Consider the following 24,980-nt stretch of genomic DNA (forward strand, 5'->3'; position numbering starts at 1 on the left):
AAAAAAAATTTACCAACTTCTACCAAATACGTTTTCCTTCTTTATTAATTTATGTTTAGTCATTTAAATTTGATTTCTCATTTGAATTTTAAATATATTATATAAAATAAACAAATAAGAACCCAATAAATAAATATACATTTAAAACATTACATTATCGTCATTGCAGGAGTGCAATTTGCTGGTTGTCCTGCAGGTGACCTTGTAACTTTGTTGTCTTACGATGCACTTATGAATTACCGATTACTCCAGAGCACCCGTAGATCTAAAGCCCGATTTAAAGTCATGCGTAAGCTCTACGGCGGAGCTACGCCGTAGGTTATCCGTAGCCTGACGTGCACCTCACAAAAATTTTAACAGCGCGTCAGTTCTACGCGGACAGCAAGCGCTGTGATTGGTCCACCAGAACCCCTATGGTAAAAAAACTGCGTCATAGGTATTTCCGTTTGCAACGGTGAAAACAAAGATGGGCCAAGCTGAGGAGTGATTTAACTAAAACTGTGACAAAAGTGGCTCTTTATTTACTTCCATCATTGCTGGTCATCTCAAATCATACACAACAAGTTGCTATTTTTTCTTCGTTTGTGGGTTAACTTGCCAAACTTCTTCTTCATTGACGGTAGCGCTGCTACTGTGGTTAAACACGTGGATACTGCCTACCAGCGGTCATGCACGTTGATGCGGATGACGACGCAAAAGTATAAATGAAAACCGACGCTGAACCTACGCCGTAGGACCTATGCACAACTATAATGAGCCCTTAAGTTGCTTTTCAAGTGTTACCTAAGTTACGAAGCTTTTGAGAAACGGCCCGTAATACTAAGATGATTCGTATGATCGTTTTTACGATCTACTTAGCCTTTACGATCCTTTTGGGAAACCTGGCCCAGATTCATAGCAATCATCAAAACTTACACAGAGTTCTTACCGTTTGCCCTAAGGGGTTGCTTCTGGGTTTTATAAGTTGGGTAAGGGCACCACCTGATGGATAATAGCGGAAATACGGATTGCTGGAAAAACTCTTCATTGTCAGTGAAGAGTTTTCTCTTAATTGACGAGTTAACTCTATGTAGAGTTAACTCGTCAATGGTGGGAAAGAGTTAAGGTGGCAAAATCATTGAGTTTTCAAAAATCTTCACATTGCCCACGCTGACACAGGGAGAGCTGATGTCATTTAAATGAACAGCTAAAACATAAAAAGTTTCCTGTTTTTGGTTGTGTAAATGGCCCTTTAGTTGTTTGTTTGTTTGTTTGTTTGTTTTTTTGTGTAAACTTTACTGTGATTTTTGCTGTGCTGATTTTTTTATATACTTTTTTATATATTCTACTCTTATTAAAGGAACAGTATGTAAGAAATTTATATTAATTAATCATTTCAAATACTTATATCACTGACACCAGTGGTCTGGCCAGGGTATTGTCATTTAAAAAGTGGAGTTGCAGCCCTCAACTGATGTTGATGTTGTCATTTTGTGTATTGGCCACCAGTTGTGTGATTGCAGTACCAGTTTTAGCCACAAGTTTTGTGATTGCAATACCAGTTTTGGCCACAATCCTACATACTGTTCCTTTAAAGATAGTTATGTGTTTTGAAAGTTATTGCAAAGCTTTAGTTTTATTTGCCTTATAAGTAGCATTTGCTGACGTTCTGCTCTCTCTCTCTCTCTCTCTCTCTCTCTCTCTCTCTCTCTCTCTCTCTCTCTCTCTCTCTCTCTCTCTGGCAATTCATTACACAGATATCCACTGGCTGTATCTCCCAGAAGGTAAAGTTACCTCTCTAATTTAACTTTCAGAAAGATAAATTAAAGAGTCTGTACAAAACAAATTAGCTTACATCTAAACCTCAGGCTGGATTACACTAAATCCATCCAAAATAAATGTCGAAAACACTTTCTCAGTACACTGGGGAGAACCTGTGTGCTCACGGAGTGTAATATAGTTTGTGAAACGTCACTGCCCGGATCAGTTTTGCTCTCTGCCCAAGCAATTATGGATTTTTCTCTTGTGCTGAAAACTCAGAGCAATAAACACATCAGTACCGGCAGGCTGAGACCTGGTGGTCTGTCAGAGAGAAGTGCCATTATTGAATAAGTTATTATTGGAGATGGAGTCTTCTGATCGGATCATTACATACTCGCGCACACACACACACACACAGTACGGTTAAAGTTGAACTCTTACTGGCAGATACCTTGAGGAGTTTTTAGTGTCAGCTGTAATGTGGAAACGTCATTCATTCTTGGTTGTCTGCGTGGAGTGTCCTGTCGATCAATTTGAAATAGTGGGGTCCAAAGTTATGAAGTAAAATAAAGATATTTATTAACAGTACAAGGTCATTAATCAAGATGTACGCTGAAATTAACTTGTTTTTTGAAACACACAAAATGTTCTTTGGTACATTTTCAAGCAGTGCCATGAAGATATGGATTATTTATTTTTACATTTATATAATAAAAAATGCCATTTAAAACATTTTTATTAGTGGCCTCACGAATTTGGACCCTTCTGTACATTGCACAATAACTTTTCAAGACAAAATGTTATTATTTAAAAAAAAAATTATATTATATTGCAGATCGTATTGGCAGGAAAACAAGATCCTGTAGAGGAGAACTGCTATGTTGTGTCTGGTGTCCATAAATTCAATCCACCAGGTAGATCAACTGTGCTTTTCTTGGCCAGATCTTTCCCCTCATTCATAATATGCCTCTTAACGTCAGTTCTTGTCAAACGTGATAAAATACACTTCTAATTCTGGGACATGACACTTTAAATCATCTTGTTTTGGCCGATTTCATCAGTGCCCATTTGATCACATTGTTGGATGGTGTCGTTTGGAATCACTCCACAAAAGTGAAAAGAATGCCAGTTTCAAACAACCCCGGCAGTATTAATCTCTGTTAGTTGATGAAGTATTTATGATCTGCCGCAGCAGTCGTTTCCTGAAATGGATCATTTGGAATACTGCGAAAGCAAATAATATCAGCTGTGAAACTCCAAAACCTGACACGACTAATTACAATCTGAAGACTAAAGAGCTTTTCCCAGACATATTTTATAGACTTGCATCTGTTCCAGCATTTCATACAGAATCTGCTCCAGTTTTCTGAAGAATTTTAATGAATTTCATTTATACAGTGTTTGGTTTAAATAGTTGACGTGCATGTAAAATGCTTAGCAAATATTTCAGCTTTATATATTTACTCTTAGCTCTATTTAACGTGTTTGACTTTTAAATAAAAACATATTTTTCTCTTTAAGTGTAAAAAACAATCTGCAGATTTTGTGCAGGCGTAGTAATTATTCAACTGATAATTCATTAACATTTTTAACTCGTTTGAAGGCTGTCGGGCGAATTCGATAATAATGTATCTGACAGATGCTTCGTGACATTAGGAGGGTGAATTGTTGACAGTAATCTTTAAAGCTGTATAATATCATCACATACAGAGCATTGGATGGTTTAATTTGGATTTAATTTGGATCTCTGTGGGGAAGCCTCCAGCAGGATCTCTGTTAGCAACAGATGCCAGATATTTAGAAATGTTGGGGTTCTAACTGTCAATCAAAACGAAAAGAGCAGAAGAATCACATGAAATATCAGCTTCCTAATTGTGTGTGTTTGCTTTGTAGATCTTCTGTATAGCAGGTTATCTGTTTCTGCCTAGGGCCAGTTTTGAGTTTAATAGATTTACATGAGTTAAATAGATTTAGCACTAAAGATTTTAGAATTTAGTGACATATTTTATTACAGGAGTTTAGAGACAGATTTTTCAGTTTGCGGGATTTTAACGACAAATTTTACAGTAAGCAGGAGTTTAACAACAGATTTTACAGTTTGTGGGATTTTAACGGCAGATTTTACAGTAAGCATGGGTTTAACGACAGATTTTACAGTGATACAGGAGTTTAACAACAGATTTTACAGTCACACAGGAATTTACAGTAAGCAGTAGTTTAACAACAGATACATAGGAGTTTAACGACATATTTTACAGTAAGCAGGAGTTTAAAGACATATTTTACAGTAAGCAGGAGATTAATGACAGATTTTACTGTGACACATGTGTAACAACTGAGCCAGATCAGACACATAATAACTTCTTATAGTTCATAAATATAAGTGCAGACCCTCACTCAAAAGCAGGCTAAGCCCAGGGGTCCGTAACACTACCCCCCAAACTGCTTTTAACACTTCAAAGCAAAACAGATCTCTCGTGACTATGGCAACACATCAAGATTACGAGTTTTACGACCACAAAAGAATGGGGGAGATTTTGGGACAGACAAAGAAACTTTCTATTTAGTCATGCATGTATTCACTTATAAATGTATAAGGGAAATGTCTCAATCAACTACTTCTAATCTCATCCTGGATTATGTTCTTGGTGTTTATGTTATATTAGTATATTAACCCAAACTAGTTTAAATGAATGTTTAGTATTACTTACTTAATCCAAATCATTAGTGATGGGAAGTCCGACTCTTTTTTGTGAATCAGTTCTTTCGAACAGTTCGTTTCAAAGAACTGGTTCAAAAAACCGATTCATCAGTTCTTTAACGTACTTTACGTAATGACGTACGTCATTCGCATCTAATTCTATCATCCAGGAGGGTAAAATACATTAAAAAAATTCAAAAATTCCAACTAAAGCACATTCAAAAACTTTTAACAGAAATCATGATCAAGCTCATAACAACTTAAAATATAATCTGCACACACACACCTAACAAATACATTTTAGTCAAAACAGTGTTTAAAGGTGACATATAATGATTGAACGGAGTATTTTTCCTTGTTCTGTGATGTGACATGTAAACAAACATTTTTTTGTTTGGGTCTGTAATGCCTTAGAAGCTTCCTAAAAACCTCTCTCAGATAGCTCTATTAGGGTGGGGGATTTCAACAAGTGGTTTTGCACCTATTTGGCTCCCCCTACTGGCTTAACTTGCAATCTCATTAGTGATTGGCTGACTTTGCTGCCACTCAAAAAATGCAGCCAATTATTTTAAAGTGGAGGGGCAGTTAGATGCCTGTGATGTCATTAGCATCAGTTTTTCAGAGTGGGCTGTTTTCTGGCTGATATTTCTAAAAGAGGAATTTCTATGAGACTGAGATGTTTAGCATGTTTAGCACTTTTTGTATGTTTGTGAATGTGGGTAGACTACCATTATTCAACAAAGACAAGGTAAAAAGGGTTTTTCATTCTCTGTCCCCTTTAACTCTTTCACCGCCAGCGTTTTTTTTAAAAGTTGCCAGCCAGCGCCAGCGTTTTTCATGATTTTCACAAAAGTTTAATGCCTTCCAAAAAATGTTATTCTTCAAATATATAAACATACAATCTACCAAATGAAAGAACAGACCCTCTGCTTTCAAAAAAAAAAACGTTTCATCCTACCTTCAGTAGTTCTTTTGTAATCAGCTTTTGAATATGGTAGGTTTCTGCAAAAACACCACATTTTGAGCAAAAAGCTGAGATAATTCCATTTTTGTGACGGACTTTTCATAGAGATCCCATTCAGAGCGATCTTTAAAACAGACACGGACATGCAGCAGCTTGCCATAGGGCAATACTTCCGGTTTTAAAAAGTTGCGGAATGGCGCCACGTAGTAAATAATAGCGGTATTGCGGAAAGACGGAAATACTCGTCATTGGCGGGGAAGCGTTTTCTCTTGATTGACGAGATATCTCGTCAATGGCGGGGAAAGAGTTAATATAACTGTTCCATGCATATTTCCCGTAAGTTTTATGGTAAAATTAAATAAACTTACTTTATGTCTGTCTATCATCTTAGTTCATGTAGACTATAGTATTAGCACAGCAACTCACTGATGTCCGTACTGTTTGGCTCACGCTAGCTCAGTATCCACAGTTCTTTGATAAGTTCTTTGGAAGCGTCCGATAGAAACTGTTCTCAAATCAGTGAACTGGTGACTCCATAAATGCAGCAACCTGTTCCTGACTCGAGAGTCGCTGTATCGTGCTTTTCAGTAACACATGCGCAGTATTAACGGCTCATCAAGTCGGACGCGTCCGATAGAAACCGTTCTTGATTTAGGTATTCATTTGATCGGTGACTCTCTGGAATACCAGTATGTTTGTTGCACATGCTCAGTATAAAATTCACCATGTCTCGGTTCAGTGATACTGTTGGGGAGAGCTTCTACGAGTTAAGATACGGATTACTCTCTCTTAATTAGAATCGGAATGACTGTCGAGCACATCTGAAAGTGAGTAACTTGTGGATCATTGCTGTCTTGAGACACAAACTTTTTAAACGATTCAGTCCGATTAGGTGTACTGATTCAAGTCGTTCACTGAAAAGAACCAGTTCAAAAGAATGATTCGTTCACAACCTGGACATCACTACAAATCATATCTAGTCCTTGTTTGGTATCTATGTGATCCATTTTTGATTTCCTGAATGATAATATGCATTATGTTTAGGAAACTCTTCTTCATATTAATATTATGAAACTCTCTAACATTTCCACATTAACATCGAATCGAATCAATTCCATATGCAAAACAGCATGTTGGAAGACAAAGACCGTTAACTTTCCCTCTGAAAGTGTGACCTCTGATTGGGTCAGACACATCTTAAAGGTGTGACCTCTTCACAGCTTAAAAACCTCTACCCAAGAACACAGGAGTTTGCTGAGTTCGGAGTTTGGACAGTTCTGTGGTTTTTAATGCGAGATGAAGTTTTGAGGAGTTGGGAGTTGTTATCTGAGTTATTTTCTGAGTTTGGTGTGTGCAGCACACACATCTCTAAAGTTTTTCTTTCTGGATACATTTGAGTCCTTTCAGGACTCTCATCAGAATGAGGATGCGAAACTAGACATTTCCAGCGTACCTCTAAGTTTGTGCCAGGCCTTAGGCCTTGTCTTTTTCATTTACCAAGGATCATCTGCATCAAGCTGGTTCATGCTCATAATCTGGAGTCACTAATCATTAAAGGTATCGCTATCTGCTCTTAAAGCTGTTGGATCAATTTTAGGATATTCATCTCCTTAGCCAACAGAGCTATATCCTAATATAGTCTATAGTGTCTTACTAAACATTCGCTGGACGAGTTTTGGCCAGATACCCAAGACCTTTATTTGATCCACATACTTATAATTGATTACAATCCATTGTAAGTACTTTACATTTGAGCTTATGTTTGTTCTTGTATGTGCATGTCAACTAGATGCTCAATGTACAGAAAATCAATTTAATAGATTTATTCAAAACCTTTCCCTCATGATGCATAACAGACATGACCCCAATTCGGACAGCTGGCTGGAGATTCACTGAGCATGTCAGCTTTACACAACTCCAAAGAACAGTGTTGTTCAGAGACCTACTTTGTATTTGTCATATGACATTTTGAGAGAAACATCTGAGACGGAGACAAGACCAATTTTGAAAGTAAGACGACCGAAAGGTAAATTTTTAGTGAGGTTTCCGTGTCAATGCTTAGGAATATTTGAGACATCTCATTTGAGTTTTATATAATTCCATTCCGTAAAACATGAAGTTCTTTTCATTTATATCAGCTCTCAGTCTTAATTATTTGCTACTGAAGGTTCTGAAAATTATGTTAAACTGTCTAGCTACTCACATGTATGGCATATCTCTCTGTCTCACCGCCTGTCTGTCTGTTATGCCCTGGAAGAGAGCGAGTGTGTGTTTGTGTAAGGTCCAGGTGCGCACTAATAGACTGAGGAGAACCTCTGGCAAGCAATGCATTGAATTAGATTGGATTTGTCATTCGTACCCAGAGGAAACTCACACACACACACACACACACACATGCTTATCTTCATCCATCACACAAGAGACAAAATTACATGCATTCTGCTTTTCAGTAGATATAAACATTCCTGGCAGAGGTGTCAATATGATCTATAGTTCAGCATAAGTGCTGTGTATGATTGTAAGAAGACCCAGAGGATATTTTATTGAAGTTTCTTGGGAGAGATAAAATACAAACAACCACCCATGTATTTAAACACAGTAAATATATACAATACAGTTAATGTGAACAATAATTCATACTTAAATCTCTGATGTTTGATTGCAGACTCATGAAGATGCAAAAGTCGCTAACTGACACCACCCTCAAAAATTAGAATGATATTAACTCTCAGAACGTATTATACGTTCTTCATATATAAACAGCATATTTCCCTTGTCTATATTCATACTTGATCCTGCACCTGTTGAGGGTTGTTTAAATGTGTGTATCTTTCTCTTTTATTGAAATTTGCTATTTTGGCGAATACAGTTTAATAGATTGTTGAGATCTCTCCTTTGGAGACGCATGTCATCACAGGGGTCTTTTGAGAAAAAGTGAGTTTAAGTTTCAACATTCAGCACTCAAGCGATGTTCAATGCATAAAAAATATTCTTCACTTTGAAAGCCCACTTTTGGCTTACATATCTGACCACGTTTCTGTTTCCTGTTGTGCGTCTGCATGTCCACCATGTACTAAAATGACCCGTGCACGTGCTACACGCCGACCCATACCTCCTGGTGCTCACAGATGAGCTGTGCAGAAATCAGAAAATAATTCTCGTCGACGAGAATGGAAGCTTTGATCTTAATAAAAGCAATGTTTGATGTCTGTGGGCAGGTTCATCAGAGCGGGCGAGTTGCCATGGCTAGCCTGACGTCAGACGGGCCAGAATACGGTCTCTCTCGCTCGCTGTTATTTTGAGCTCATTGTTCTCCTCGGTGGGTAATTGGGTAGCTAAGCCTCTGCTCACAGCCGTACTGGACCACAAGGCACTGCTGGAGGTGTCGGTGGCGGGGTGAATAGATAGAGAACTGATGGAGGGGAATGGAGATGACAGCAGGTCAAGAGTGTAGCCTTGTTGGACTCCATCTGATGCGGGCTGAATCGCCAGTCCTGACAGCTGGTCATGTCCCTGATCCAAATCCAGTGATGAGAACCTCATTACTGTACAGCGAAATTTTGACTCTGTGTCAGGTTGTCTTTTATAAAATGTCTGGTGAATCAGTTTTTAGAGATGCATCATGTCAACAGCTTGTATTAAGTTTATGTGACATTGACCTAGACCATTTACGCGTTTATCCAAATTGATATACGGTGCATTCGAGTGACACTTTACTTATTAATACTGTATGTGTGTCCACTGGAAATCAAACCAATGACCTTTGTGCTGCTATCACAATGCCCTAAATGAGCTACAGGAACACAGTGGCTCACAAACTTATTACAGGGATACACATTGGAGTAACCTGAGTTTAAGTGTTGTGCTCAGTTTTTCAGTAGGCTAAACCATTGCAACAGCTCCATTATTTTGGAAAGATCTCAGTCTTATTATCAAAAATGCAATCTGCAGTCTCATTGTCCCGGGAGAGGATTTGAGATCAGTGAACCATGTAAACCATGAGGTCTCTAAATAGATGTTGAGACCATGCAGGTAGGCCGCTGGCTGCTTAGATGTTGGCGAGGAAAGAAATCCAGTCTTAACCTGCATGTTCCACCTGTTTCATGAGTCATTTTGCCTCAATTGGTTATTCCCAGAGTTATGTAGACCAGAGATGGTATGGTGATGTACCGCGGTCCTCTTGTAAAGCTGTCAGAGGTACAGGAGTGGATAGGAACAGGACATCTATTCTGGTGCTTTCATGCGATGGAGCCTCAGGCATCAATTAATCCTGAAATAACATGAACCGCTGGGCTTGGGCAGCACGGATGGCATTTAGAAGCAACACCTGTTTTCTTGCAGTTGGCACACAGCCACGCCAATGAAGATCTAGCGAGATGCCAGATTCTTGGTTTCTGACTGAACTTTTTCTTTAAATGATTGAAATAAATCATTGTGATGCAAGGGTTTAGAGAGCTAACCCTCTTTTATTGCCTATATAAACTTACACAAACATTATTTACAATACCAATTTATCATCTAATGGGTATGGTTTGGTCAGTTCAATCCAAATGACATTTTAGCAAAGTGGGGAATGCCAGTTTAATTCTAAGTTGAATTTACATTCACTTATCTGGCAGACACTTTTCCCCACGCAATTTGCATGACAACGTATACATTTTTATCAGTATGTGTGTTCACTGGGGTCGAACCCATGGCTTTTTGCGGTGCTACCGCAATGCTCTACTACTAAGCTATTATGTAACGTATGTGGATATACACACTCTAAAACAAATGGTGCTTAATAGCACTAAAAGTTTGTAATCATAGGGGAACCATTTTTAGTGGATCATAATGAAGACACATCTGGGGATTATTTACATAGACTGTAAAAAAGATGGACGTAGTGTTCGTGACATCACCCATTGGTTTCTAAAGATAATTTTTGAAGCTTAAAGTAGGCGTCGCTTGCCTTCGCCATATTGGCTGCGCGTCATCGCGCATCACTCGCAGATATCCGAAAATGGGTAAAGAGGCGGCACGTGAGTGAAGCTGAGGTGTCTGGTTGCTGAAACCACGCCCGCCTGGATCGATTCTAGTGACCACAGTGACTGTTCATCCGGAAGAGGAGTTACAAAAAAATTCACCCCCCTCTCAGTTGTCATGAAGGGCAAACTCAGCTTTACAGAGCAAAAACTATGTTTGTACCAGGCTGTAAAAATATTATTTTCTACTGTAAAGTTGGCCATGTTAACATGGGGGTATATGGGAATTGCCAGCCTCTTGCGGCCAGTCGATGAATTGCAGTTTAAGTCACTTCTGTATTGGCTTCATCAGAGATCTGAAGGTTGTCGCTCTGTGATATAGCACCACTATAGCACCAGATATGGTTCTATATAGCACTTAAAATGGTTCCTCTATGATTACGAGCCAGTGAACCACTTTTAGTGCTATTTAGCACCGTTTGTTTTGGGTGCAGGACTTTCAATCCAAATTACAATTTAACACCATGTGAGCGTAGCCAGATCAATCGAAGTTCCAATTCAACATTTGGTGGGGTGGCCAGTTCAATCCAAATTCCATTTTAGCATCATGTGCCCATGGCCAGTTTAACCTCCTTAGACTCGAGCTTTGGTTTGTCTTTTTATCAGATTTCTTCCAGCTATTGGGGTGAGGAAGAATCAATAAATATAATAACCAAATATTTTTATTTTAATATAAAGCAGTGTAATTGTCCACGTTTGTGTACAACCGGTTGCAGTTACACAGAATTAAGTATTATGGTGCAAACAACAACAAATGTGATATCCACATACAGGTCTTAGGAGGTTAATTTAAATTCTATTTTAGCATCGTATTGGCGAGGCCATTTCCATTCAAAAATTATATTTGAACATCTTGTGGGCGTGGCCAGTTTAATCGAAATTCCAATTCGTGAATTAAGATGAATTCGGTTGTTTAAAATTTCCCCATAGCCGCATGGAGTTCATTATTTCAGCGGCAACTTCTAAATGAACCACTTATATGAAAACAGGAAATGGAGATCATATAGTACTTCTCTACCCTGATTCATTATTATGCTCAAATTACCGGGAATACAGAGGGGAGGTGTGTGAGAGTGAGTGAGTTCAAAGCACATGCAAATCTAAACCAGCTGTACGTCTCATTCTCTAGGTCGTAAAAAGCATTTTTTTGTATTTTCATACTTAATAACTGGGCTTCGTGCCTCGCTGTAATTTGCACACATGCTGTGGATATTATCAGCAACAAACATTCAAGTAGGTAAAAAGAGAAATACAGTCAACAGGCCACTGAAACAGTAATGATGTGTGTTTTACAGGGGTCACTGAGAAAATCGATCAAAACCTCACCATTTTACAAATGAGTTCCACCTAAATTTACTTTGTGAACTGGAAGGAAATTTGGAAAAATTTGTCAAGAAGTCCAGTGCAGATTTTATTTCAAAAATATAATGACCCTACTGGAAAATCCAGCTAAGACCAGCTTAAGCTGGTAGCTGGTTTTAGCTGGTTTAAGGCGGCAATAGCTGGTCTAAGCTGGTCCTCCCAGCCTGGCAAAACTGGTCAAGCTGGTGGGTCAGCTGGTCCTCCAGCCTGACCAGCTAAGTCCAGCAAGACCAGCTTAAAGAGTGACCAAAACACAGCTCGACCAGCTTAAAGAGTAACCAAAACACAGCTCGACCAGCTTGAAGAGTGACCAAAACACAGCTAGACCAGCTTGCTACTCCAGCAATACCACCAAGCTGGGAGACCAGCTAAAACCAACTCACCAGCTTATGCTGATCTTAGCTGGATTTTTCAGTAGGGGAAAATGAAAATATATCATAAAACCAGTAAAGACTATAAGGGGCCGTTTCCCTGACAGGGTTAAGATTAATCCAGGACTACTCTCTCTCTCATATATGAAATGTCAAACTGACGCTTTTATCTAAAGTGACTTACCATAGTTTCAGTATTGTGTTCCCTGGGAACAAACACATGACTTTTATTTGCGAATGCAATGCTTTATCAGTTGAGGTACAGGCACTCTGGTTCTGTATTTGTAGGGAATCAGAAAAGCATGATAGTTTATATTAAAGATATTTGGGCTTCACAGTCCTACTTTGTGATCAAACGCGTCCCCTCCTCCAAGATAAGTCCTGGCTGTTTCCATAGCAACCTCGCTGCCATCGACTGGCAGACTCCCAGAGTAAAGCAAAGCCGTAAGTTTGGGGAGTTCTCCGTTCACGAGCTACTTGCTTCTCATAAACACTAATCTGAAATGATGGCTTTTATGGTTTGAAGATAAAGAAAAGAGTAAACACTTTTGGCAGGACAAGACAGAATTTGTGTCGCGCTCAGCCCGTTGGCCGAACTGACTGGTGTCAGACAGAGATCGATGCATGTCCATCCATGCCAACCGGTGCCCATAAGGAGATGTTTTAGTTGAGAAAATGGCTGTCAAAGCACCAGCATCAGCCAAACTCATGCACTAAGTGTAGAGAGACGTTCTGGAGTTGGCAAGCGGTCGCATTAGTCATTTTACAGTAACACTGTTAAAAAATACAGTTTTTTGTTGTTGGGCTTATGGTTCCATACAGGACTTGTATCATCCACAGAATCTTTGTATAACCAATAAGATTCTGAAGACTATAAATAAAGAAGGAATGATTCTTTTAAGTGTCTTTTCCCCTGGTAGGTTCTTTTTGGAACCAAAAATGTTGCACCTTTATTTCTAAGAGTAAAGAGTGATGTGTTTGAGCTGGTTGTTACTCATCATTCTGAATGTTCTTGTCATCTGGTTTCTGTGCTCCGTTGTCTCAGCGTGCAGCGATGTCCTGGGGGAGTCACTTAGATGTAGGTCAGATTTGGATGACAAATCTTTGCCCTACATGTTTTTTGATCATACAGAGTAGTGAATAAGCAGTGTTTATGTGTAAATAGGACTCAATTTCTATGCTTATTGGGGATTGATGTCCAATTACTGTGATCGGACAATAAACTTGTGAAGAACTCATAAGCAACGACCTCCTATCAATGAACATAAAGTTAGTGAGCTAGAGTTAGTTAGAGTTGAATTATCTTGAATTATCTCCTCTCAGCTACGTAGTGAAACGACTCACACACCCATGCCAAATCCCAAAACGTTGTTCTGCTGGGGGGTGGGGACCTGTATAACTCAAGAGGTTCTCTGTCATGATCTTCACCTGCTATCTGAAGGGTTTCCATAGCAACACGTGTGTAGCAGAAGCTGATGGATTTGTTGGCAGACGGCTCACATGAAGAAGCGAGAAGAAGTCCCTTTTTGTTTTGTTTTTTCTAATGGTTGCACAATAAAAAAGTGCTTGAAGATGCTCTGTGCTTAGCTCACAAATGTATTATATAAGGCACAATGCTTTTTCTACTGGTCCGGTCTCACTTGCCCTGCCACAATTTCCATTGACCCTACCTCAAAAAGCACTAAAATAAAATAGGCCTTATATTTGTTTTTGGCATTTTTCCCCATGTAACCTTCATAAATAAGGTTACGACACTAAAAAACTACCAGCCGAACTCATAAAATTCAATATTGGTGAAGAAAAGTAAACAGTCAGGAATAAAATAAGAACAAATAATATATCACAAATAAAGAACAAACATACAAATGAAATTAACAGACTTGTCTAACTGTAGGGGAGAGCGGGGCACAACCTAACGCTTTTTGGTTTTGGCTCAATCATTAAAAAAATATTTGAGTTTGATTAATTATATTTTTACACAAGCAACACACACACATATCTGCTACAAATGACCATTTGAAGTTTGTTTCTTGTACTTACCATTCTTGGACAATTACACCAAACGTGACAGAAGTGCAAACGTTACAACTTACCCCAGGTGGGGTTAATTGTAACAGACAGGGGGTTAGTTGTAGCTAAAATTTAAGTTTGAAGGCAAATATTTCAATACTATTTTGTCTATATACTTGAAGTGGATATTGTTTATACTGTATATTTGTCTATAATAGACAGGTATTTACATTATTCATCCTTCAACTAACAATAGTTCAATTATAAATGGATACAACTGTCTAAATATGTGAGAAAATAAAGCACAATTATGACAAAAAAAATTATATGTAACACAGTCTGTAAAAAACATACTAAAGTCTCAAAATCTAATTCTGAGATAATGAAAATCAAAGTCTGATTTAAGCCATTAATTTCATTATGATTTTAATCTTTGACGTGACCTTATTCAATCAATATAAAGGATATGAACAAAAATTAATTTTTGATAAGACAGGCACATTTATTTTGTTGGCAGCCAGCAATCATTTGTGTGTAGCCTACAGTATTTAAAACAACAGCAAGAATTACGCTGTTGTTTTCATATGGTTAGTGCTGAGGGGTTAGTTGTAACACAGCGTTACAATTAACCCCGCTTTGTGAAAATACTTTCAAGCCTACCAAAAAAGTTGCTAAGAGCTGTAGACAGATTTCAAAATGATGCTATGCTTTAGTCAACAAGACACTGATTAATATGACATAGCATTGGATTTGGTATCTTACACACCCAACTCAGAAACCGAAAAAAAAAACATAGCGTAACTCTCCATTCACATTATAAGCGACTTTGTCGCTGGGTTTTGCTAATCTCTTTCATTTCTAAATCTGGTTGTCATAAACACGTGAGTACCGTCCACTCAGTTATTATCGAGAGACGGATGACGTGGAGTCCACTGCTTCACTCTCATTGGTAGTCGCTCCCGAAAGTCGCTTCTCATTTGCATAAAGTTCAACTTTTCTCAAATTTGTTGCGAGAATGGACACGCCCTATCCCGTCTCCAACAGTCACTGTCGCTCGTGTCGCCGGAAGTCGTCAAACTTCTATTGAAATAAATTACATCTGCTACTGCTAGTCCGAATGCAGCATAAGGTTGAGTACTGTGGCTTTCTGTCTGTGATCAATGATCAGGTGAGATATCCTGGCAAACAAAGGGGTATAAAATCGCATCAGAATTTATGCTGTGTGATTATTTTGAATTGGTCACAATGACAACAAAATTGCAGTGTGTATGGTCTATTCTTCTAGGATTGCATGACATAATCATTTAAATCAAGGAGTAAAAAGCAAAACTATCAATATCTATTAGTATCTGTAAATGTCATTTAAAGTAATGAAATACAGATACCAGCACAGTTATTTTGTATTGTGCATCCCATATTTGCAATAGATTTCTGTGACAAAATTGAATCCCAAGTCTCAACTTGTGACTGGTGGGTCATAACACTAACAGTTCTTGCCATCTGAGGCCTATCTTTATATTTTTCTAAACTTTCTGCTACCTGTCATGTTTTTGATGCCATTAATAATGTTTGCCCTTCAGTGTTTTGTTTTGGGACAGGACTGTAGTCATTTGTAAGTGTTGAGAGAGCTTAGGCATATAATTAAGATAAGATTTTAATCGTGGAAGATTAAAGATGCGCTAAGCATTCTTCATTGGCTGTTTACAGTGAAATGCTTGCAAGATGGGCAGAAGGCAGAGAACGTGTTAAACAACAGTGACAGACGGGATATGTTATTCCTTACAGCTTTACCAAAAATCACGAGGACATCAGACATGTCTGTTTATCTGACTAACTGTCTGTATTTACTGTAGATATGAGACTTGTTTTGTTGAAGAGATACATTCAAACTAAACTGTGTCCTGAAATGAATATATTTGTATTTATATATGAGGTTCTGTAAAATAACAAATTCCCACATGAATTTCTTTCTTCCATAGAGCTTAAATAGGGCAGAATGTGAGTGGCAGCCTCTATGGGGAAAAAATAAGCAAAAAGAAGCATGATAAAGAAAATAATCATGCATTTAGCCATTTACAAAATTGATGCTGAAGACAGAAATGTTCTGCATAATGGGACTGACCTTTATACACAGCATTAGGAATTGAAATATCCGTTTATTTTTGCATCCTTTAGCATTCATGATCAAAGGCCGACCTGTTTGAGATTCCTGTCAAACAGGGGACTCGTGCTGAGCTCGACCTCCGAGGAAACAGTCTTAAAGGGCAGCCGGTGAGGAAAGTCGCTAGTCATAAAAATGCATAATGATTTTTCAAACCCGGCACCTCATAGTAAAGAATGAAGACAGGGTGCTGAACCCAAGGTCTCATCAGAAAACGTGATTAAAAGAAGTCAAAGTGCATTTTAATGGTTGATGATACACCTGTCAGTGGATAATTTTTTATTTCGCCTCTGTGTCACGAAAATTGCCTCCTTTTCTCTCTTTTTGTACCGTTATGGGCTCAGCATGACCCCTGATCAATAAATGGCAGTGTGTTTTGTGACTGTTTATTAATGGCTTTACAAGGTGCACATCTTTATTGTACGACAGAGCGAAGGTCTGGGTGTTTGGTCAGAGAGCCAGACCCAACTTCCATTGGTTCACATTTTGCAATTCGTAAGGCTTTCCAAACAATACATCTGATGCACAATGCTTATTTCATTTTTCGAGCAAAATAAACCCAGGTAAAAAAGTACTACAATCGCATAATGAACTCTATTTTCACACACTAAGAGCCAGATTTGCTAAACGGGGCAAATTAGCGCGAGAGCGATGGGAGTGGTAAAAGGCGCAAATTAAAAAACATGGCGATCAAAGTCATTTTTTTATGAGAATATGATTTATGTATTTGGTGTCTTTATCATGGTTATACCTGTACGAGTGTGGAACAAAAGATGTGTGTCACTGATCAAACCAAACCACCAATCACAGGTTTGAAGCCCAAAGTCTTTAAAGTAAACTTGACCATCGAGTGAATGTTGTGCAGTTACGAGAGCACAGAGAGAGTCGAGCAAGCGCTCATTCCAGCACTTGTGTGGCTGCATTTGTGCGCGCTGAGCAGAGGTGCGCTGTCCCGTAGAGTTTCACTCATGAAGTAGCCTATATGTGCCCTCGCGAGGATGCGCGCAAATATAATTCTGCGTGCATACTAACGCATCTCTCGCTCGTGCATGCTTTATCCGTACCTTAGATTTGGGTCTAAATAAACGTAACATACGTTCTCACACCTTGTGGCCAGTAGGGGGCCCCCCCAAGCCCGCGGGGCCCCACGCAATTGCTTGGTTTGCGTGGTGGGTAAACACGCCACTGGTTACATGTTAAAAAAATCCTCGTCTGGCCTTTCCTACAAACTATTTCAAGCGGAAAACGATTTAAGACATGCTTTTTTCAATGTTAAATAATGGTGCAAATACCAGTATCACACGCGCAAACATTAGTAAATCATGTTGCGAGAATCATTTACATATTCTCCTCCCATATATTTTGCATCTAAAAGGAGGATGTCCCGATCTGATATGCTGGATCGATATTGGGTCCGATCCGGGCTTTTTGGCTGGATCGGACATCGGATCGAGGACCAAGAACATGACCAATTCAATTCTGATATGTGCGTTAGCTGTGGTTGTTACTGACAAGCTATTAAAAGGGCAACGTATTATAAAAGCACCATAAACGTACTATAAGTCTTTTAATACACTCAATAGCTTCATGTAAAGGAACAAACGCACATTTAAAGATCTTTAAGTTTACAGAAACACTGTAACTTACTCGCAAACTGAGTTAATGATCCACTGGTGAAGCGGACGGATGAAACACGTCATTCAAACACGCAAACACAGGATAACTGCAGGCTTTATTAAATATCTGATTTTATAAAGTCTCAGTAAGCCGTCGAATGGATGCAATTCACACGATGCTTCTAATCTCTTTGTGTTTTAACAGTTATAAACTTTTCATTGCGGTGCGAGGATTCCTATGAGAGGATGCTTCAAGGGCATCATTTCTGCACCCAGAAAGCCCATAAACGACCAGAAAGCCCAGTATATGACTTAGGCGCATCAATTCTGCACCCTGAATGTGCATAAAAAGTCCGGTAAAGTGCATAATTCCCAAAATAACCATCTGCACTGTCACAGGTTAACCTGTTGACTGTTTAAACTGGACTTAAAAACATACCACCATATCACTTGTACTGTGCATTGCCGGCAACTTAACATCTGTGTACACATCAGGAAAGTGTTATGGAGTTTTTGTTTGGTTAAGTCTAAGTTTGTTACTGTTGTGTTTGTTCTAGTTTTCAAGTCTTATAGTTATTGACACTATTTTTCTAAAATAACAAAATGCCAGAACACACAATAATTCATGTATTACTTCCCTTTATTTTTACAATCATTTTTCACCAACCTTATTGCAGTTACACTTCCCGGACCACACTTCTTACAACCAAACCCATAGTCTGGGTAAAACTGTTTTTTAAAGCAAACAGCCACATCACTTCCTGTGGAAGCTACCATTTTGGGTGACCAGAAGGGGAGAATTTAGAAACACTTGGTTTTTGACATTTAATTTGGTGTTTAACTCTGTTTCTGTTAATGGTAGTTTTTTTTACTAACTGTTTAGAAGATTAAATTTTGTTATGTTGATTGTTATATTATTTAATATGACTGATACAAACTTTTTAATTTTTCATGACAATATGGTTTGCCCTGTAGGTGGGGCTTCAGCCTATAAATAGGCTTGCTTGTTAGAATACATTCAGTTATGTTTTTCATTGTGAACTCTTTGGAAACTAACTAAGCAGTGTTGCAAACTTGGGCCATTCGGTTTAGCCAAAATAGCACATTGTTGCTCTTTATTTTCGTTTTTGTACAGTTTTTATTTATTTTTGTTTTCTCATACACTGTAAATATTTTTGCACCTTAAAATAAAACACCATTTGGATCCTGCATTAACTTTTTAGTACAGCACGTCATTTCCTTTTTTCTACTCCAACTGGTTGGCTCCCTTACATGTGGTGTCAGAAGTGGGATCCTCTCACCAGTGAGTGACGTGTCTGTATTAATTACTGCCCTGCTGACATGCCACCCAAAACTAGGAGTCAGCCTGAGGAGGGCATAAATGCAGAGGTGGACCAAGGTGCTGTTGGAGGTGCTGCCGAGCAACCATCTTTGCCTATGGAAGTCCCAACCCCTGGGGGAGAAGCTGCTGTCACAGCGTTGGCACAGATGTTCCAGTCATTCATGCAGTATCAAAGGGACCGTGATGAGAGGCAGGAGAAAGAGGCTGCTCGTCACGAGCAAAATTACAAGGTCCTCAGCCACCAGGTCATACAAATGCAGCTAGATATGGAGCGGGCAAGACTTGGAGCTGCAGGAAGAGCTGCAATGCGGGTAGTAGACCATGAACCTCGAATAGCCAAGCTGGAGGAGAGTGATGATATTGAACACTACCTAACCACTTTTGAAAGACTTGCAGAGGTGTATCAGTGGCCAAAGGAAGACTGGGCCGTCCGCCTTATTCCCTTGTTAACAGGCAAGGCCCGAAGTGCTTTTGTGGCTATGAACCCCTCACAAACCAGAGACTATGACCAAGTTAAAGCTGCAATTCTAAAAAAATATGAAATCGGTGCAGAGACATACCGGTTGAGATTCCGGTCCCTTAATACCCTTGCAGAGGAGACCCCTACTGAACTTTACATCCGACTGAAGGACTTGTTCACCAAATGGGTGCACTATGAGCAAATTAATAAGAGGGATATTATGGAGACCCTTGTGCTGGAACAGTACTTGCGAGTATTGTACCCGGAGGTGAGAACGTGGGTCAAGGAAAGGGATCCTGACACTGCTGCAGATGCTGCAAAACTGGTTGAGGCCTACATTGCTGCACGAAAGGGACCCGGATCTACTCGATATGCTGGCATTCTACACTCTCCGAAGGGTAAGCCTGAAGGGTTGGGGGTGGGTTCAAACTCTCAAGGTGGTCCTAAGATTTTTAAGCCAATTAATGTTAAACCCCCAACATCTTCCACAATGCCCCAGACAACAGTTAAGGGAGACAGTGTTGTATGTTATAACTGTGGTGAGCCAGGTCATACTAGGCCCCTTTGCCCACTTAAAAAGTCAAAGACAACTGGCCTTTGTTATGTTCCCCGTCCAGAACAGTTAAGAACACAGCACAATCAGGAGCCAGTCATCACTGTACTGTTAAATGGTAAACCCCTTTCAGCTTTGGTGGACACGGGTTGTTCCCATACGCTGGTACAGGCCAAATATATACCCAGAGATTCCTGGAGTGAAGGAGATGCAGTAACAGTATGTTGTGTGCATGGAGATAGCACTGAGTTGCCTACAGCTGAGGTTTATATTGAGGTCTGTAATCAGTCGTATCTTATGAATGTTGGCATTGCCACCAAGTTGCCCTATCCTGTTCTGTTAGGTACTGACTTTCCTGCACTAGCTGAATTGGTGCAAGAGACTGTATGGTGTGGTGTTGTCACAAGAGCCCAATCAAAGCAGCTTACTCAGGTCCCACAGCCCCAAGAAACAAACCCTGGCACACTGCAAGAAATGCCCTTCCACTCTGAGACTAGTTTAGGTGAGTCAAGGCCAACAGAGCAGGAGAGGCTGCAGAGACGTAGGGAGTGGGTTGAGGAATTGTTGGAAACTGCTGAGCAAACTGAGGAAGGGATAGAAGAACCCGAACTAACTGAAGCAGACAGAGTTGTCCCTGGTAACCTAGCCCAGATTCAGCGTGAGGACTCAACACTAAATGAATGTTTTAAGCAGGCTGAGGAAAACGAGGGTGCTGTCTCTTTGTTAGGTGAGACTTTTGTGATGCAAAATGGCCTTTTGTACAGACAGAGTAAAGAAGATGGAATGCAACTTGTAGTACCTAAGGCATACAGGAAGGAGGTATTAGGACTTGGGCATTCTATCCCCTGGGCAGGTCACTTGGCTTTTATGAAGACATTAATGCGAATTGCCAAAAGATTTTACTGGCCAAAGATGTACAGTGAGGTTAAAGAGTTCTGTAAATCATGTCCAGCATGCCAGCTCACTACTGGCCGTACCCCTGCCTTTGCACCCCTTATACCACTTCCGGTAGTTGACACTCCTTTTGACAGAATAGGAGTTGACATAGTTGGGCCTGTGGAAAAGAGTCAGAGAGGGAACAGATTTATTTTGGTTATTTGCGATTATGCTACCAGGTACCCTGAGGCATATCCACTACGAGAGGTCACAGCTAAGCAAATTGCCACTGTACTGCTACGATTTTTCTCGCAGGTTGGCATACCTCGGGAAGTGCTCACAGATCAGGGCCCAAACTTTATGAGTCATACCCTCCAGAAAGTATACCAATTGCTGGGCATAAAGAGAGTGCGAACCACCCCTTACCATCCTCAGACTGATGGCCTGGTTGAACGTTTCAACCAGACCTTGAAAACTATGCTGAGGAAGTATGTTTCTGACACAGGCAAGGACTGGGACAAGTGGCTTCCATTCCTCCTATTTGCATATAGGGAGGTGCCCCAGGCATCTACTGGGTTCTCACCATTTGAACTGCTGTATGCCCATCCAGTCAGAGGGCCTCTGGATTTTCTGAGGGAGAGTTGGGAGGCCAATGATAAACCAGGCAAGAAAAACATTCTTCCCTACGTGCTTAAGATGAGAGAACATTTGCAGAAGACAACAGCTCTTGCACGAGAAAACCTCCTGCAGTCCCAAGCACGCCAGAAAGAGTGGTACGACCGAACTGCCAGATCTCGTACATTTGAGCCAGGTGAGGAAGTTTTGCTGTTGTTGCCGACAAGTGACCATAGACTGTTGGCTAAGTGGCAGGGGCCCTACCAAATAAAACGGAGAGTAGGTCCTGTGACATATGAGATAGAGATTCCATCCAGGACCCAGCCCTTGCAGATCTTTCATGTCAACATGTTGAAAAAGTGGCATGCTCGTTCCACACTACCAAACACAACATCTGAGGGAATAGCAGAGACAGCAACAGCCTTGTTTGTGAGATCTGTGGAGGAAGAGGAGGAGACAGAAGAACAATACCTACCTGGCCATCAGGGCAACAGTCAGCTGAACCTTGAGCATCCGGAAGATGGACAAATGAAGGAACTTCTACAGTGCCTCCCAGATCAACTCTTTATGGAGACACCTGGCAGAACGGGCGTGATCTACCATCACATCACTCTCAAAGACCCTAAACCTATTCGTCAGCCAGTCTACCGGGTCCCTGAGAGACTTCTACCAGTTATGAAGGAAGAGTTGGAAACCATGCAGAGTCTTGGTGTGATCGAACCTTCAAGCAGTGAATGGAGCAATCCCATTGTTCTAGTGCCAAAGAAGGATGGCAGTCTCCGATTCTGTCTGGATTTCCGCAAACTCAATAGTGTGAGCAAATTTGACCCGTATCCCATGCCAAGAGTGGACGAATTAGTGGAGAGTCTTGGAAGAGCAAAGTATCTGACCACACTTGACCTCTGCAAGGGTTATTGGTAAGTTCCTCTAAGTCCAGAGAGTAAGGAGATGACTGCGTTTAAGACACCCTTTGGCCATTTTCAGTTCTGTGTCCTTCCCTTTGAGCTTCACGGAGCTCCAGCTACTTTCCAAAGGATGATGGACCAGATCCTTCAGGGGACTGAGAAGTTTGCTTCTGCATACTTGGATGACATTATCATCTACAGTCAAACTTGGCAGGAGCACCTAAATCATCTGAAGGATGTACTACAAAGAATAAAGAATGCTGGTCTAACCATTCGTCCAGACAAATGCACCCTAGCTGGAACTGAGACACAATACCTAGGGTATGTGCTGGGTCATGGAGTAATACGTCTACAGGTGGGGAAAGTGGAGGCCATCAAAAATGCGGAACGGCCAGTGACCAAGAAACAGGTACGTTCTTTCCTAGGACTTGTAGGGTGGTACAGGCATTTTATCCCCAACTTTTCTGAACGAGCATTTGCCCTAACAGATTTAACTAAAAAAGACAAGCCAAATTTAGTTAACTGGACTCAGGACTGTGAGAGTGCTTTCCAGGATCTAAAGGACTCCTTATGCACAGAGCCTGTTTTACAGAGTCCAGACTTTGAAAAACCTTTTACCGTACAGACTGATGCTTCTGAGCATGGTATTGGGGCTGTACTACTTCAGGAAGGTCAAGGGCAACTCCAACCCATTGCCTACATCAGCAGAAAGCTCCTTCCACGGGAATCTAGGTATTCCACAATTGAAAAGGAGTGTCTGGCAATTAAATGGGCATTGGACTCTTTAAGATACTACTTGGTGGGCCGCAAATTTAAACTTGAGACTGATCACAGGGCATTGGCCTGGTTGGGTCGTATGAGGGACACAAATGCCCGTATAACCAGATGGTTTTTAGCCATCCAACCATTTGACTTTGATGTCTTATACAAAACTGGGTCACAAAATTGTACAGCTGATTACCTCTCTAGGACACCTCAGGTGTCTGAGGAAGGGGGGAGAAATGTCACAGGTTAACCTGTTGACTGTTTAAACTGGACTTAAAAACATACCACCATATCACTTGTACTGTGCATTGCCGGCAACTTAACATCTGTGTACACATCAGGAAAGTGTTATGGAGTTTTTGTTTGGTTAAGTCTAAGTTTGTTACTGTTGTGTTTGTTCTAGTTTTCAAGTCTTATAGTTATTGACACTATTTTTCTAAAATAACAAAATGCCAGAACACACAATAATTCATGTATTACTTCCCTTTATTTTTACAATCATTTTTCACCAACCTTATTGCAGTTACACTTCCCGGACCACACTTCTTACAACCAAACCCATAGTCTGGGTAAAACTGTTTTTTAAAGCAAACAGCCACATCACTTCCTGTGGAAGCTACCATTTTGGGTGACCAGAAGGGGAGAATTTAGAAACACTTGGTTTTTGACATTTAATTTGGTGTTTAACTCTGTTTCTGTTAATGGTAGTTTTTTTTACTAACTGTTTAGAAGATTAAATTTTGTTATGTTGATTGTTATATTATTTAATATGACTGATACAAACTTTTTAATTTTCCATGACAATATGGTTTGCCCTGTAGGTGGGGCTTCAGCCTATAAATAGGCTTGCTTGTTAGAATACATTCAGTTATGTTTTTCATTGTGAACTCTTTGGAAACTAACTAAGCAGTGTTGCAAACTTGGGCCATTCGGTTTAGCCAAAATAGCACATTGTTGCTCTTTATTTTCGTTTTTGTACAGTTTTTATTTATTTTTGTTTTCTCATACACTGTAAATATTTTTGCACCTTAAAATAAAACACCATTTGGATCCTGCATTAACTTTTTAGTACAGCACGTCATTTCCTTTTTTCTACTCCAACTGGTTGGCTCCCTTACATGCACACTAAAGGTTTTTTTTTACTATGACAGTTTTATGCAATTAAGAAAAATTATTTAGCATACTTAATTGATCAAATGTCTATTATATGTTCTCCTAAACACTGTCATTATTAATATTTACTAATATTTCCTGTAACTTGTAAATCATTTTAAATTATTGATTTTAACATTTAAAATGATACTAGATGTAGCAGAAAACACTATACACATTTAATTACAACAGTATCAGGCAGATATCAGTATCGGCTGATATACGGAATTCTGGTATCGGAATCGGATCGGAAATGAAAAAAAGGGATTGGGACATCCCTAAGGGAAACTCCTAGAAATGCATAGGGTCAGTTGCAAAAATAACTAAACCACACCTTTTCAGCGCTAATTAAGCACTGTGCAT

The sequence above is a fragment of the Misgurnus anguillicaudatus genome, chromosome 6 (assembly GCF_027580225.2).
Source record: "Misgurnus anguillicaudatus chromosome 6, ASM2758022v2, whole genome shotgun sequence".
NCBI classification, from domain to species: Eukaryota; Metazoa; Chordata; class Actinopteri; order Cypriniformes; family Cobitidae; genus Misgurnus; species Misgurnus anguillicaudatus.